The 17,365-nt window shown below is 35.7% G+C and overlaps 1 long non-coding RNA gene across 1 annotated transcript; it reads left to right on the top strand.

Moving 5' to 3' along the window:
- Positions 1-2,772: 2,772 nt before the first annotated feature.
- Positions 2,773-11,820, top strand: LOC142529280 (uncharacterized). Its single transcript, XR_012815868.1, has 3 exons — positions 2,773-3,891; positions 4,090-4,327; positions 11,063-11,820. It is a non-coding gene; the product is annotated as an uncharacterized LOC142529280 (long non-coding RNA).
- The last annotated feature ends 5,545 nt before the right edge of the window (positions 11,821-17,365 follow it).

The raw sequence follows: 17,365 nt of genomic DNA, 5'->3' as shown, positions 1-17,365 counted from the left end.
CAGCCACAATCCTCACCATTCCAGCAACCAACCAAAAGCTCTTACCGAGGGCCCTCATGCGTGCGTGTTTGGTGTTGTGCTTCGCTTGCTGTCTCGACTCATTCCAGTGGCCATTGATTGACCATGGCACGATCTAGACATCTATGGGCATGGTATGAACCGTGGATAAGGGCCATAGGCCAACCAAGATCCATACCAACCCAACCAAAGCCGAACTCATATGCTGTCAAAACCGAAGGGGGCCGAGAGGGGAGGGGGCTGTTCTTGTTTTTAAATTGAAAACCGATGAGCCATGGACCAAGCCACCAAAAGGGTGACTTAGTCTCGTCTTAGACATGCTATGGGAGTGATCCAACCATGGCTATAGGCCCCTAGGGCAGCCATGATCAGATCCTTACCCTTGGACAACAAAACTGAATTTTTGAAGCTCAATATGACACTCATGGGGGATGTGCTGTCATTGACGAATTCTATTGTGTATGGGGCTGGAACCAACGTTCTATCATGACCCTAACATGTCCTAGTACATGTTCATATGCAGCTTTGAGCCCCTGGAACGAGCCATCCCTGAAATCGAAACAAAACATACTAATCGTGAAGCATGGTAGAACCGAAAATCCGTGCAGAATTATTCCTTGTTCTAGTTGCTTAAAATTTCGGTTTTTGCTCATTAAAACATGATCATGTACTGAAAAATAATTGATAATAGGACTTGATTGAGGTTTGAAAGAATCTAGACATGCCTGGTTTCGTTTCGAAAGAAAACGAACGAAACGACGACGACGCGGCACGGAGGAGACGGAGTTGCTTCTCTTGTTTTCTTCTACTCGATTTTCTCTCTATTTTGCCTCTTGAATTCTCACGGTTTTCAGCTTAAGGAGTTCACTCAGATTTCGAAAAAGGAGAGGGGGAAAGATGGTTAGGGGAGTGAGGGAAGTGGGTGCAAGATATAAGGCCAAATCATGACCAAGTCCACTCTCATTTAAATTTTGAATTGTTGTTGCTAATCAAATAAATCTTGGAGGGATCTAGAATGGTGATGGACGAATTATTGAGCTTTTTAGACTAGGATAATGTTCAATATTTACTTAATTAAGGTGGACCAAGAATTAAAAAGATCCTTATGCTAACTCAACCAAGAATGGGTCAAAAAGGAGTGATGAGTTGGCAAGGGTTGGTCTAGATGCTAAGGCCGAAAATTCCCAAATAAATGAAGGGGGAAAATGTTAATTATCTAGTAAATTAATAACCCTTAAAAGCCTCACTAATCTTTTAATTAATTTAGTGAATTAATCCCTTAATTAAGTAACTTAAATGAGCTTATTTCTTAATCACCTCAAGTAACTTAAATTAAATCCTCAAACCTCCTTATTAACTTAAATTAACTTACTTGCTAGCTAAAATAAAGTCTGGAAATATTTATCGAATCTTAAATTCTATCTCAAAGCTCCAACTCCAGTTCGGCCTCACTGAAATAACTGAAAAATCAAACTACTGCATGAAATAATAAAATAATTAACTTCAAAGAAAAGCATTAAAATAATCATGCAATGAAGTCAATTTAATTTAAAATACTAGAATTATGCATGGCTTATACGTAGACTGATTTACGGGTTCTACACAAAGAGAATGGAGATGTCTCGAGTACCATATGTATCAGCAGAGAGAAGTTTGATTTTATCGTGATCTTTACAAGACCGGACATTACTCAAGCAGTGGGAGCAATTAGCCGGTATATGGTGAATCCTGGATGAGAGCATTGGAGTATGGTTAAGAGGATCCTTAGATATATTAAGGGTATCTCAAATGTTTCATTATGTTATGGAGGATTAGATTTTACACTCAGAGGCTATGTCGATTCAAATTATGCAGGTGATCATGATAAGAGAAACTCTACTACTTTTTATATGTTTACACTTGCAGATGGAGCAGTAAGATGAGTTTCAAAACTGCAAACAGTTGTGATGTTATCTACAACTGAGACAAAATATATGGCAGCTACTCAAGATTGCAAGGAGGCAATATGAATTAAAAGGTTATTGAAAGATATTAGACAAAAACAAGAGAAGGTTCCTTTGTTTTGTGACAGTCAAAGTGTCTTGCACATCGAAAGGAATCTTTAATTTCATTTTGTGCAAGAAGTAGTAAAAAGGAAGTGTGGCATGCAGAAGATCCATACAAATGATAACATAGCTGATGTTCTGACCAAGCCTGTGAACACCGATAAGTTTGAATGATGTAGATTCTCGAGTTGCTTAGCGGAACTATAAACAGCAGGGAATGACAAAATTGAAATGATGTGTGGATATATGTTTGATATTCAATCAAATCTCCAAGTGGAAGAAATGTTGACAAGTTGAACGTGAATGCAATTTTTTTCGGCACATTTATTGAGCTTGGAAGCTTTCACATTCGGAACTCAAATTTGTTTAATTTGAAGGCAAATACAATTGAAAATTGGCTTCTCGTGTTCACAAGCCGAGTTCTATAAATAAAGCTCTCCTCCATAATTTGTTTGCATCCCAAGTGATCTCCGTTTTCTATTCTCTCATTTTATAAAATTTAATTGCTTGATTCTATAAAATTGGTGAGGTGTTTGTTCTCCTGTAATAATAGAGTGTGTGTTCTCTTTGAAACACAGTGAATGATTCTACATCATAAAATATTATAGTAAATTCTTTTCATTTTCTCATGAGTTTTTACCCTAATAATTTTAGAAGTTTTCCACATAAATCTTGGTGTCCAATTTTATTCTTTATTTTCATATTTTTTATCTCAAGACGCTGCACCTAGAACCAACAACGAGGACTTGGCTTTCGTCTGCACGGCCTGTGATGCCTATTCCACACAATCAACAAGTTGGCTTCATGTCCGCGTCTGCATCTGGTTCTGTGAGGTCTACAAGAAAGCCCCCGCCAGCGTCACTTGCAAGGCCAACGCCATCGCGCGCTGTGCCGATTGCGAGTGCGACATACACTCGTCGAACCCCCTGGCATGCTTCCACGAGAGTGTCCCCATCGCAGCCTTCTACGGTGTCACTGACAAGTCTTCCCCTTCTGAGGAGGAGAAGGTAAAATCGTGGTTGTTCCTTAATCTGAACGCAAACCATGGTGGGGTGGATCTAAAGGAGGATTCTGAATCACCCGAATACAAATCCGTCGAGTATTTTTACAGAGATATGGATCCGTATTGGCTGTTCTCCTAGGAACATAAGAACACAAGAAGAAGTAACAATAGTTGTCGCCGGATGGAGTTGTGCCTGAGCATACCAATAAATTTAGATCGGATCAGTACCCTGCGGGTCTGGTGGTGGACGGGTTTTCCTATGACGGAAACCCGTCCACCACCATGTGCTAACTGAACTTTGGTGATTTCTATGATTAACAATAACTACTAGTTCGATCTTCCATATGTATTCAAATCTGGTATGATTGCAAACATATGTTGGAGCTAAATAAATAGTTTGTACAGGACAATCTTTAACTTGAATCAATTTTGATGCAGTTGCTCAGAAATTTGTCAATTTGCTCTGCTATCATATCGACTTAATTTGTTAGACCATTTGGAATAATTCCGCTGATCATGAAATACAAGCAATTCTTAAAAAGATATTCGCGGGTAGCTTTAAATTTTAATACAAAAGCACTTGGTGTTTTTTATATATAGAAAAAGAATGACCTTATAACTTTGATTTTTCAACTCCTTTTCAGAAACCCAATAAGTTGACTTGAAAAAAAGGAAAGGAAGAAAGAAAATTGCCCCCCATAATTAATATTGCATAACGATCATGACATCATTCTTAGCACTGCATTCTTGATAACTAGAAAACACAATCTCTTGGGTCCGAAGCACATAATGTGCAATTTCACCTCCCAATCCATTAGTCACAGTGTATGTTCAATTATTTTTTTTATTATTAATTATTTGCAATTAATTTTGTTATAATCATTTAATCTAAGTTTGCATAAAAATAAGATTTTGCATTTATAATTTCTCAACGGTGAACTTGAACTTCTAGGTTGTAGGTTGTTTGTGTTTTAGTTTTAGAGAAATTTAAGCCACTTCCTAAGCTTTTGTGGCGTGTTTTAGCCATCGCTGCCGCGGGTCTGCCGTTCGCAGCATTGGGGTGCCGGACCTCGACTTGGCTGGAAGAATGGTTAAATTTTCTGGCGTGTTTGAGAATTGAAGCAGTCACACAGAAAAGGGGAGGCTCTTTCAACTCCTTCAGTAAGCTGGCACCTCAAGTTTCTGTTGTACATGTATGTATAAACATTTGGTCTAACAAATAAATACCTCTCTTAAAGTGATACTGTTTATTTTGGAAATGGTATTATTAGAGAAACGAGATGAATTGAATTCCATTGAAGACGCAGAGCTGAAGCTCTGAACTGAAAAATACAAATGAAAGATACAATTGAATTGAATGAATAAAACAAACTAAAGTCAAGCTATTTATAGAATTTTTTGTAAACAAGCCAAGCTACAAGCCAAGCTAATTAACTGAAGTCTAACACTCTCCCTCAAGATGTGAGTGAATGTTGTGTACTCCCATCTTGACCCGAAGCCTTTTAGAACGTGAGTAAAACAAAGGCTTTGTGAACAAATCTGCTAACTGTGACTCTGAAGAAACATGCATCAGTTTGATGACTCCTGCCTGCACTTGTTCACGCACAACATGACAATCAATGTCAATGTGTTTAGTTCGTTCATGAAATACAGGATTGGAACCAATGTGTATAGCTGCTTGGCTATCACAAAACAGCATTGATGGTTCATCATCCTTAACCCTAAAATATTTAAGTAATGTTCTGATCCACATAACTTCGCAAGTTGCTGCTGCCATAGACCTGTATTCGGCTTCGGCAGAAGACCTAGAGACTGTTTGTTGCTTCTTTGATCTCCAAGACACCATATATTCACCAAGAAATACAAAAAAACCCATGACTACTCTTCGTGTGTCAAGACATGAACCCCAATCTGCATCCGAGAAAAATTTAAGCTTCAAATCAGAAGCATTTTTATATATCAAGCCTTGTCCAATCGTTCCTTTTATATATCTCAAAACATTCAATGCCGCTTCCCTGTGGGATGTGCGTGGCTTAGAAACATACTGGCTTAGCTTGTTCACAACGTAAGTCAAGTTAGGACGGGTAATTGTGAGATATATCAAACGTCCAATCAATCTTCTGTATGCAGTAGGATTGGAAACCAACTCCCCATCATCAAGAGAAAGTTTAGTGTTTGCATCCATAGGTGTAGACCTCGGTTTGCAACCAAGAAGACCAGCTTCTGTGAGTAGTTTTAAAGCATAGTTTCGTTGACATATCGAAATACCACATCGTGATCTAGCCACCTCTATGCCCAAGAAATACTTCAACTCTCCCAAGTCCTTCAACCGAAACTTGTTGTCAAGATGTGTCTTTAAATCACTAGCCTCTTTTTCGCAGTTGGTAGCAATAACAATGTCATCAACATAAACTAATAAAGCAATAAAGGCACTTCCTTTTGTCCGTAGAAACAAGGAGTTATCAGCATGAGATTGAGAAAAACCTATGTCTAATAATGCTGCAGAGAATTTTGCAAACCACTGGCGAGAGGCTTGTTTCAAACCATATATGGATTATGAAGTTTACACGCGGCATTTTGAGGTAAAATCTCCCCCTCTCTGCAATAGCCTTGGGGCAGAGACATGTAAACCTCTTCCAAGAGTTCACCAGGGAGAAAAGCATTATTGACATCAAGTTGAATTAGAAACCAACCTCGAGTAGCAGCTAAGGCCAATAAAACTTTGACAGTTACAAGTTTTGCCACCGGAGAGAACGTCTCAAGATAATCAATACCCTCCTGTTGGGTGTACCCTTTGGCAACGAGACGTGCCTTGTAACGCTGTAGGGAACCATCAACAGAGAATTTAGCCTTGTATACATAATGGCAGACAATTAGAGATTTTCCGTGTGGTAAATAAACAATAGACCAAGTGTTATTCGCTTCTAAAGCATTGAGTTCATCAGCCATTGCTTGTCTCCACTCAGGAAAAACAACAGCTTGAGAGTAATGTTTTGGTTCAAGGATAGAAGATATATTGCTGACTAGAGCAGAAAAAGTAGGGGAAAGTCTATGAGAAGTAAGATAGGTGGACAAGGGATGTGTTGTTGTATAAGGAAGATCAGAGGTCATTGTAAAGCAGTGACAGTCACGAAGATGATGTGGGGCATGGATGGGGCGGTTGGATCGAGTATGCTTTGGTAAGTTATTTGGAACGAGTAAGGAGGAGTCACTGGTTGGGATGACACTATTAGAAAAAAAAATCAGAAGGAATACTTGAGGATGGGATATCTTTGAAAGGAAAAGAGTGTTCATGAAAGATAACATCCCGGGAGATGAAGAGCTCATTAGTTTCCATATTCAACAACTTATACCCTTTGTAGCCTGCAGGATATCCCATGAAAACATATTTAATGGCTCGAGATGAAAATTTGTTTCGAGCAGAAAAAAGTGTTGAAGCAAAACACAAACAGCCAAATACTTTCAAATGAGAATAGGAAGGCAATTTGTGGTGCAGCAACTCAAAGGTGACTTATGGGCAAGTGAAACTGATGGAGTTCTGTTGATCAACTAAATGGAAGTGAGAATACAATCGGGCCAATAAACCAAGGGAATGTTGGATTGGAAAAGAAGGGCTCGAGCCACATTCAAAATATGTTGATGTTTGCGCTCAACAATAGAGTTTTGCTGTGGTCTTTCAACACAAGAGTGGAAATGAACAATCCCTTTTTGGAGAAAAAAATTGTGAAATTTAGTTCAGGAGTATTATCACTCCGAACCCCTTTAATTTTGGCATTAAACTGAGTGTATATCATTTGATAAAAGGCTGGAAAAATGTGTTGGACATCACACTTAGCTTTTAACATGTATGCCCAAGTAAAATGAGAGTGATCATCAACGATAGTCATGAAATATTTATATCCTTCAACTGAAACCGAGCTAAAAGGACCCCAAATGTCAATGTGCAAAAGTTCAAATGATATAGCACACACAGTAGGCTGAGAAATGAAAGGCAAACGTTTCTGCTTTGATAAATGGAAAATAGAACAAGGTACATGATTTTGTTTGACAAAAGTAGAACCTAAATGTTTATTCAAGACAGAAAGCTTAACATCTGAAGGATGTCCCATACGGAAATGCCATAAATGGGAGAGATCAGCAGAGGTATGAGTATTACAAGCGATCGAAGAGGAGATTTTCCCGAGCTTGCTCAGCACATAGAGGTTTCCAACACGCCTACCCATCCCAATCATCTTGGACTGAATTGATATCTTGGATTTTACAAACATTGGAAAAAAAACAGACTGAACATGAAAAGAAATTAGTAAGGGAAGTGATGGAAAGTAAATTGAACTTAAATTGTGGCACATATAAGACATCGTGAAGGGTTAATTCACTGGTTAATTGAACCGAGCCAACATGAGTAACATTGATTGAGAAATTATTTGGAAGGGTTACTCTAGAATTGATCTGCCTAATTGTAGTAAAAAGAGACATTGAGCAACATATATGATGTGTGGCTCCCGTATCTATTACCCAATCAAGGCATTGGATGGCAGGAATATAATCAAACAAAGAAAAAAGCAGGACACTGAGGACTCTTGCTGTTGTTGTTCCAAAGTGGAGTTACTCATAGTTTGAATCTTCGAGCTTAAAAACTCAATGAGTTGATTACACTGTCCATGTGTGAGGGAATCGACAGAGACATTGGAAGTAAACTCTGGAGAAGCATGAGTTAGGCATGATCGTGTTGGTGTTTTTCCAAATAATGATTTCGTCCCAAACTTAGGGTGACCAGGGGGAAAACCATGTAATTTGTAACACTTATCGACTGTATGATTAGTATATCCACAATGAGAGCAAACTTTATCACCTTTGCCTTTGGAATTCATAAATTTCTTGGCAGCACTTACAGCAGCAGATGTACTTGGGACAAAGGAGGTGTCAATGGTTCCAGTCGTAATAGACCTCTGCCTCTCCTCTTGGACGACAAGAGAAAACACTTTAGCAATGACAGGAAGAGGATCAACCAACAGTATTTGTGCACATATCTAGGGAATAAGATTCATTTAGCCCCATGAGAAACTGCATCACACATTCCTGATTATGATTATTCATCCAATCTTTCATTGATCCACAGTGGCAGAGTGAGGCAGGCTGATAATCTTTCAATTCATCCCAAAGTGTTCGTAATTTTGTTTAATACGAACTAACACTCAATGATCCTTGACTAAGAGCACTAAGCAACTTTTTAATTTGATAAATCCTTGGAGCATTGCTGTGTTGGAAGCGATCGCGCAAATCAAGCCAGACCTCATGGCAAGTTGACATGTACATCAAGCTATCAGTGATTTTGCGAACTATAGAATTTAAGATCTAAGAGGTTACCATACTGTTACATCGATTCCAAACACCGTATAGCAGATCATCAGGGGAAGGACGAGGTATAGAGTTATCCATAAAACTTAATTTGTTTTTAGCAGTCAATGCCATGACAATAGCTCTGCTCCAGGTGTTGTAATTTGAGCCTGAAAGCGGATGAGACACAAGAATAAGACCTGGATGATCACCATTCTGTAGGAAATATGGATTGCTCGAGTCCTCAACAAAAGTGCGAGTGACGGAAGCGTGATTCGCATTATTACCGATCGCTTGACCACCGCCTTTCACCATCGTCAAAAAAGAACAGATCAAGAAATCAAGCAGATGAAAAAAGTGCTAAGAATTAATGAAGATCGATCACAAAAGTATCGATCGAAATTTTCGCATTTTGCTCTGATACCATATTAGAGAACCGAGATGAATTGAATTCCATTGAAGACGCAGAGCTGAAGCTCTGAACTGAAAAATACAAATGAAGGATACAATTGAATTGAATGACTAAACCAACTGAAGTCAAGGTATTTATAGAAGTATTTGTAAACAAGCCAAGCTAATTAACTGAAGTCTAACAGGTATTGAGAACAAACCATTTCCCAAATTCAAATCCTTTATTGTTCGCCTTTGGTCATAAGACATGTATCATGTTTTGTATAAGTCTTCACTTTATTTTTCAGGTATTGTGCACTAATTAGATTAAGGAAAACTTGAAGAGAGGCTGTTTGTGATAAAATAAGACAGCTTAAAAATTAATGGCTTCAGTTGACAATTTAGGAAGCTTATATTTCCGTAAGATATGTGGTGTGGTAACTTGATCAATAAGACAGCTTAAAATTAATTTGATGCTCTGCCCAATTATCCAACCATAATTAGTGTGCTTACTAAGAATTTGTTGTAGACAGTATGATGCGTGGGCCAGTTTTCATTTAACTGGTATTGTGGTCTTGCGCTGCTATATAAAGCTAAGGTGGAAAGAATGCAGACTTGAGAAAAAATTAGTAAGGGAAGTGATGGAAAGTAAATTGAACTTAAATTGTGGCACATATAAGACATCGTGAAGGGTTAATTCACTGGTTAATTGAACCGAGCCAACATGAGTAACATTGATTGAGAAATTATTTGGAAGGGTTACTCTAGAATTGATCTGCCTAATTGTAGTAAAAAGAGACATTGAGCAACATATATGATGTGTGGCTCCCGTATCTATTACCCAATCAAGGCGTTGGATGGCAGGAAGATAATCAAACAAAGAAAAAATACCATTGAAGCAGGACACTGAGGACTATTGCTGTTGTTGTTCCAAAGTGGAGTTACTCATAGTTTGAATCTTCGAGCTTAAAAACTCAATGAGTTGATTACACTGTCCATGTGTGAGGGAATCGACAGAGACATTGGAAGTAAACTCTGGAGAAGCATGAGTTAGGCATGATCGTGTTGGTGTTTTTCCAAATAATGATTTCGTTCCAAACTTAGGGTGACCAGGGGGAAAACCATGTAATTTGTAACACTTATCGACTGTATGATTAGTATATCCACAATGAGAGCAAACTTTATCACCTTTGCCTTTGGAATTCATAAATTTCTTGGCAGCACTTACAGCAGCAGATGTACTTGGGACAAAGGAGGTGTCAATGGTTCCAGTCGTAATAGACCTCTGCCTCTCCTCTTGAACGACAAGAGAAAACACTTTAGCAATGACAGGAAGAGGATCAACCAACAGTATTTGTGCACATATCTGGGAATAAGATTCATTTAGCCCCATGAGAAACTGCATCACACATTCCTGATTATGATTATTCATCCAATCTTTCATTGATCCACAGTGGCAGAGTGAGGCAGGCTGATAATCTTTCAATTCATCCCAAAGTGTTCGTAATTTTGTTTAATACGAACGAACACTCAAAGATCCTTGACTAAGAGCACTAAGCAACTTTTTAATTTGATAAATCCTTGGAGCATTGCTGTGTTGGAAGCGATCGCGCAAATCAAGCCAGACCTCATGGCAAGTTGACATGTACATCAAGCTATCAGCGATTTTGCGAACTATAGCATCTAAGATCCAAGAGGTTACCATACTGTTACATCGATTCCAAACACCGTATAGCAGATCATCAGGGGAAGGACGAGGTATAGAGTTATCCATAAAACCTAATTTGTTTTTAGCAGTCAATGCCATGACAATAGCTCTGCTCCAGGTGTTGTAATTTGAGCCTGAAAGCGGATGAGACACGAGAATAAGACCTGGATGATCACCATTCTGTAGGAAATATGGATTGCTCGAGTCCTCAGCAAAAGTGCGAGTGACAGAAGCGTGATTCAGCATTATTACCGATCGCTTGACCACCGCCTTTCACCATCGTCAAAAAAGAACAGATCAAGAAATGAAGCAGATGAAAAAAGTGCTAAGAATTAATGAAGATCGATCACAAAAGTATCGATCGAAATTTTCGCATTTTGCTCTGATACCATATTAGAGAACCGAGATGAATTGAATTCCATTGAAGACGCAGAGCTGAAGCTCTGAACTGAAAAATACAAATGAAGGATACAATTGAATTGAATGAATAAACCAACTGAAGTCAAGGTATTTATAGAAGTATTTGTAAACAAGCCAAGCTAATTAACTGAAGTCTAACAGGTATTGAGAACAAACCATTTCCCAAATTCAAATCCTTTATTGTTTGCCTTTGGTCATAAGACATGTATCATGTTTTGTATAAGTCTTCACTTTATTTTTCAGGTACTGTGCACTAATTAGATTAAGGAAAACTTGAAGAGAGGCTGTTTGGAATAAAATAAGACAACTTAAAATTAATGGCTTCAGTTGACAATTTAGGAAGCTTATATTTCAGTAAGATATGTGGTGTGGTAACTTGATCAATAAGACAGCTTAAAATTAATTTGATGCTCTGCCCAATTATCCAACCATAATTAGTGTGCTTACTAAGAATTTGTTGTAGACAGTATGATGCGTGGGCAGTTTTCAATTTAACTGGTGTTGTGGTCTTGTGCTAATATATAAAGCTAAGGTGGAAAGAATGCAGACTTGCTGTTTGTTTTTTAAAAAATTTGAACTTGCCATTAGTTTATTTTGAAAATTAATGCTGATCTGTTATCATCCATATGTTGGTTGGTTTTAGCAGACATTGATATATCCGGACCTGATTGTGTTGAACATTTATTGTTGTCTCTTAAGTTTCTCTTCATTTTTACTTAAACATTAAAACAAGAGTTGTTTAGACTCCAATATGTTGTTCCATGGTTCAAGATGTTGCTGAATTATATGGGATGATGGTTGAACATCACAAGTGCTTCCGACCAAATATGAGAAGAACTTTTCATCTTTTGGATAAAATCTGTCATTATGAATTCAGCATTGATCTTTGAACCATCGGGTTATTTTCATAAGATTGTATATTTGATAAAGTTTGTGTTCTGAATCAAAATTTGATGGTGTTATTTTTATGCAATTCAAGTTCCTTATATAGATGCACTAAACGATGGCCGAAATGAGGAAGTGAATGAAGAAGTAGGTCAAATGTGTCTTTATCTTACAAGTAATTATGCACTCTTTTGTCTTACAGTTGGTAAGTGGTTTCTTGTTAGGTTGTTAGTGGAGTGCTTTACGAAGTATTGTGTCATAAATAAAGCCATCAGACATTCTCAAAAACTTTGAAGGTGGGAGTTTGAAGGTTTCAAATGTGAGGGCTATAAATCTTTAATGAACATACTACCATTTTCTGATCCAAATACTAACCTATTAATCGAGGCTTAGCTTGTATTTAGGAGATTCTTTTCTGTTCATTTCTTATTTAAGGATGTGTATCATTCTGGAGGATAGAACCAGTATTATAATCAACCTCAATACGGTGAAGTAAGAAATGAATTGAGCGAATTCGATTTTTAATTGTAAATATTGTGGTAGTGTTTATATTTGTTCAATTTTGGTGAATTGAAAAATACTTTTTACTTCACTACTACTTTATTAAAAAATAAAGTTAAAGTTAATTTAAATCTTCAAAAATTAGTTAAATTAGTACAACAATTACTTCGTAAAATTAAATTATGTTGAATTAAATAGTGTATATTATTTCTACACTACAAATAAATGGTGAAGTAATACTAGGCATGCTTATCGATTTGTCGCTTTCGGTTCCGGACCGGTTCTGAACGGTTCCGGATAAACCGGTTCGGAACCGATTCCAGTTGGTTCCAGTTCCAATGTTGAAATCTTGGAACCAATCTGAATTTTGGACCGGTTCGATGATTTTTGGATCTATTTCGGTCCAGATCGAACTAGTTCCGAGTTTGTGTTCGATTATTATTATTTTTAATATAAAATTTCTTTTATTACTAAACATTTTTTTATTTAGTATTTTGAATTGAAAAAGTACTGACAAATCATACAAATAAAATAATTAAACAATGATTTTACAATTGAATATCTAAAATTAATCACGATTTATTAAAATATATTTTTAATATTCCAGATCTTCGTCGGAATTTGAGCTTTGAAATTCATTGATTGCTTCAGCGGTCTTTTTCTTCTTTTTTTTCCGGCTGCAAACAAATCTCGTAGGAATGTTATCATGCAAAATGTTTCTGACTTTAAATTAGCTATTTGTTAACCAATTATTCTTCCACATACAGAAAATGTTGATTCAGAAGCAACACTTGAACTTTGAACGGATAGGAAATTTTTTGCAATTGTCGCTAATACTGGATAAAGTTGATAATTTATTTTTCACCAATCAAGAACATCGAAATTCTAAGTAGTCTCAATATATTGGCTTAAATAAATTTGGATCTCATTGTAATATGTTGTTCTCTCCGATTTTCCTTTGAACTTTTGTCGTTTCAAACTTTTAAAGAAGCTGTGTGCTCCATTTTTGCTTTTATATGTCGGCCCCTCCTCCGGCTACGCACTCGGTTCACATTGTTCATTAACATACAAATCAAACAATTCTTGGAGAGAATGTATGATTGACTTCTTTTGATCGTCAATATTTTTCTGAAGAAATTTAGTATAATATTCAAACAAACACATTTAATCCTCCTTGATATTGACTAGGATAAAATAATGTTACTAAACCATGCACAATTGGGATATTCTCTCAATATTTTAAAATTTTGGTTTCCATATTTGAAACAAAATCGCGCATAACAGAATCATCATAATATGCAATACATTTATAAAACATATTGAAAAACATGTAGAAATATAATTGAAGTATGGTACTTAATGCAAGAAAATTTCTCGGTTGCTTCTTTAAAAATTTCTAACAAAGAAACACATTTACTCAAAATATTATAATCATTCGTCGGTCAGCATCAAAAAGTCTGCCGCAATATTATTGTAATATGGATTAACTAAATCTTGAAAACGTAATAAAGTATAAAGCATGTGATATAGATGAAATTTTTTAAATTCAATTCTGTTTCATTTGACTAGTGTTTTGCAATTATGTCCATGTCTTCTTTCACGTAATAATTTCCCACATACTTTGAATTTTCTATTACAGTTGACAAATGCTCATCACATGCACATTTAAAACATAAGTTGATAATATGACATGCACCTCTAACATTAAGCAAATTACCATCTAAAATCTATTTTACTAAATCTTTAAGATATTTAATCGCAAGAGTACTGGCACTCGTATTATCTAATTTGATCGACATTTTGGATATAAATCAGTTTTTTAAGGAACTGATTCATAAATCTTACGTGTCGGTATCAATCAAATAAATAATGATTGTAGTATGGAAATAAACTGAAAGATAGATTGAATAAATTTGGATAAAGTAACGAAAACAAAATAAATAGAATGATGAACAAAAAGAATTTTATGGATGTTCGGAGTCTTCAACTACTCCTACGTCACATCTTCTATCTCAAGGATAGGATTTCACTAAAAGACTTTGATTGATTACAAAGATTTGTAATAACTCACTTCAGTTTGACTTATACAATGTCAAACTGAATCTCTTAGCTTATCTTCTTTATTTATCAGTTTGATAACTGAATAGCTCTGGTAAGTAACCTGAATGCTACAAATACAAAATTGAAGTAAGAGCTAAATTATATCATTTGTAAATTAAATAAACTTTAGAATAAATCGCAGATAACTGAGAGTTATTCTATTGGTATTTCGTTTTGTCTCGTAACTTTTCTTCAACTGAACTTATCAGCTATAAATAGTATTTGATTCTAAGGGTCACATTGAATGCATTTAATAGTAAATATCCGTTGAATAGTTTTCTAGTCCATGTAGATGAATTTATTCTGACAGAGGTACGATGTATCAAACTGTTATGTTTCATCTGTTTTGCTTTGGTGTTTGTGTGTTGTGTATTTCAAAATGCAGCCGATGACATGGGTCAAACTGGTCGACTGATTAATTCAGCTGGACTACATCAGTTCTAACTGATGTCTTCTCAGTTTGAATATTTCAGTTGTGATAGGTCATTTCAGTTCAGTTTTGCGAAGTCTTCAGTTCTGATCTTCAATCTATTTATTGAGCTTCAAGACTTATTTATTCTTATAAGGACTTTAGTCTATTAACTTCAGTTCTTAATCCATTTAAGTCCAATAGTTCTTCTTTAAGTTACGATCTATCAGTTACATCAGTTCAGTTTAGTTCTTCAGTTCTTTTACGGATTTGTTTGTCAAACTCTGGAACTTATAAATTCCAACATATATAGCTATAGTATATGTGTTATGTGACGATTCTAAATGATCTAGCGCTAAATTATTTTTTTGCATAGTCTAAGTTTCATCAATCCAATGACATGTAATAACAAGATAAGATTCATATTTCAAATTAGTCCAAATATCAATAGTCATACTAACTCTACAGAAATATTTGAAAGATGTCATTTTAGTGTTTCTATATATTCTTTATAAATATCACAACAATATTTCTTAAGTGTGTGCATAGAAATATTAACTAGCTTGAATAGTTCAGTTATTATAAAAGGTTGAAAACATTTGGCAACAAATTTTACGATGGTTTTTCGAGAAATTTATTTTGTAATTGTGAAAGCTTTACCACTTGAATGATTAATTTATTGTTGTGTTGGTTCCCTACCGAATAGTTGTAGCGTATCAGGGTTGAGTTTATGTACCTTAACTAAATGTTTTTTCAAAGTGCTGGTACCACGAAACCACCACCCGTTTTGTAAAGAATATCTCGTTTTGCAAATTTTATGTACGACAAAAGATTTGTCTGTTCCTTGTTGTTCAATATCGAGGTGATCCCAAACTTTGCTAGCGCTGTCGTCATGCTCGTTGACATCGTGTTGCTTGCTAGAGATGTAGCTAAAATAGTCACCAAATTCAGAAACGTATTCAACTCCACCACCACCACCATGACGGTTTGAAGATGATGCTATTGAAATTTGAATTATTTATATGAGTAAATTGCGAAATAGTAAATAAATAATAATAAAGAGAATATTGAGTGTAGATTAAATTATAACACAATTATTGAATATGTTTTGAGAAATAATAGCAAAGAAAGATATTGATTGTAAAGAAATGTAAAGTTGAGAGAAAATTGATGTGTGAAAATATAAAAATAAATAACTTGTATTTATAGGTGATTTTTGGGGTATATATATATATACACACACGATTTGGCCTCAATTGCTAAATATTGGGATTCAGTAGTCATTGACTGCATCTTGCAGCCTTTGGGTCGGGTCGGAACCTGATCCAAAATTGGTTCAATCCATTAAAATATGAATTGAACATGGTTTCGGGTCCAGTTCACCCTTACCAGATTTGCTTCCGTGGTTAACGGACCGGTTCCGGTTAATACAACAAATATACTTCGTTATTTTATGGCCCAAATGAAGTAAAAGGCATTTTATTTGATAATCAATGTAAAGACCGGACAAAGCTAGAGATGTAGCTAAAATATTCACCAAATTCAGAAACGTATTCAACTCCACCACCACCACCACGACGGTTTGAAGATGATGCTATTGAAATTTGAATTATTTATATGAGTAAATTGCGAAATAGTAAATAAATAATAATAAAGAGAAAATTGAGTGTAGATTAAATTATAACACAATTATTGAATATGTTTTGAGAAATAATAGCAAAGAAAGATATTGATTGTAAAGAAATGTAAAGTTGAGGGAAAATTGATGTGTGAAAATATAAAAAAAAATAACTTGTATTTATAGGTGATTTTTGGGGTATATATATATACACACACGATTTGGCCTCAATTGCAAAATTAAATATTGGGATTCAGTAGTCATTGACTGCGTCTTGCAGCCTTTGGGTCGGGTCGGAACCTGATCCAAAATTGGTTCAATCCATTAAAATATGAATTGAACATGGTTTCGGGTCCAGTTCACCCTTACCAGATTTGCTTCCGTGGTTAACGGACCGGTTCCGGTTAATACAACAAATATACTTCGTTATTTTATGGCCCAAATGAAGTAAAAGGCATTTTATTTGATAATCAATGTAAAGACCGGACAAAGCTAGAGATGTAGCTAAAATATTCACCAAATTCATAAACGTATTCAACTCCACCACCACCACCACGACGGTTTGAAGATGATGCTATTGAAATTTGAATTATTTATATGAGTAAATTGCGAAATAGTAAATAAATAATAATAAAGAGAATATTGAGTGTAGATTAAATTATAACACAATTATTGAATATGTTTTGAGAAATAATAGCAAAGAAAGATATTGATTGTAAAGAAATGTAAAGTTGAGGGAAAATTGATGTGTGAAAATATAAAAAAAATAACTTGTATTTATAGGTGATTTTTGGGGTATATATATATACACACACACGATTTGGCCTCAATTGCAAAATTAAATATTGGGATTCAGTAGTCATTGACTGCATCTTGCAGCCTTTGGGCCGGGTCGGAACCTGATCCAAAATTGGTTCAATCCATTAAAATA

The sequence above is a fragment of the Primulina tabacum genome, chromosome 16 (assembly GCF_025594145.1).
Source record: "Primulina tabacum isolate GXHZ01 chromosome 16, ASM2559414v2, whole genome shotgun sequence".
NCBI classification, from domain to species: Eukaryota; Viridiplantae; Streptophyta; class Magnoliopsida; order Lamiales; family Gesneriaceae; genus Primulina; species Primulina tabacum.
This window is presented reverse-complemented; position numbering and strand designations above follow the sequence as displayed.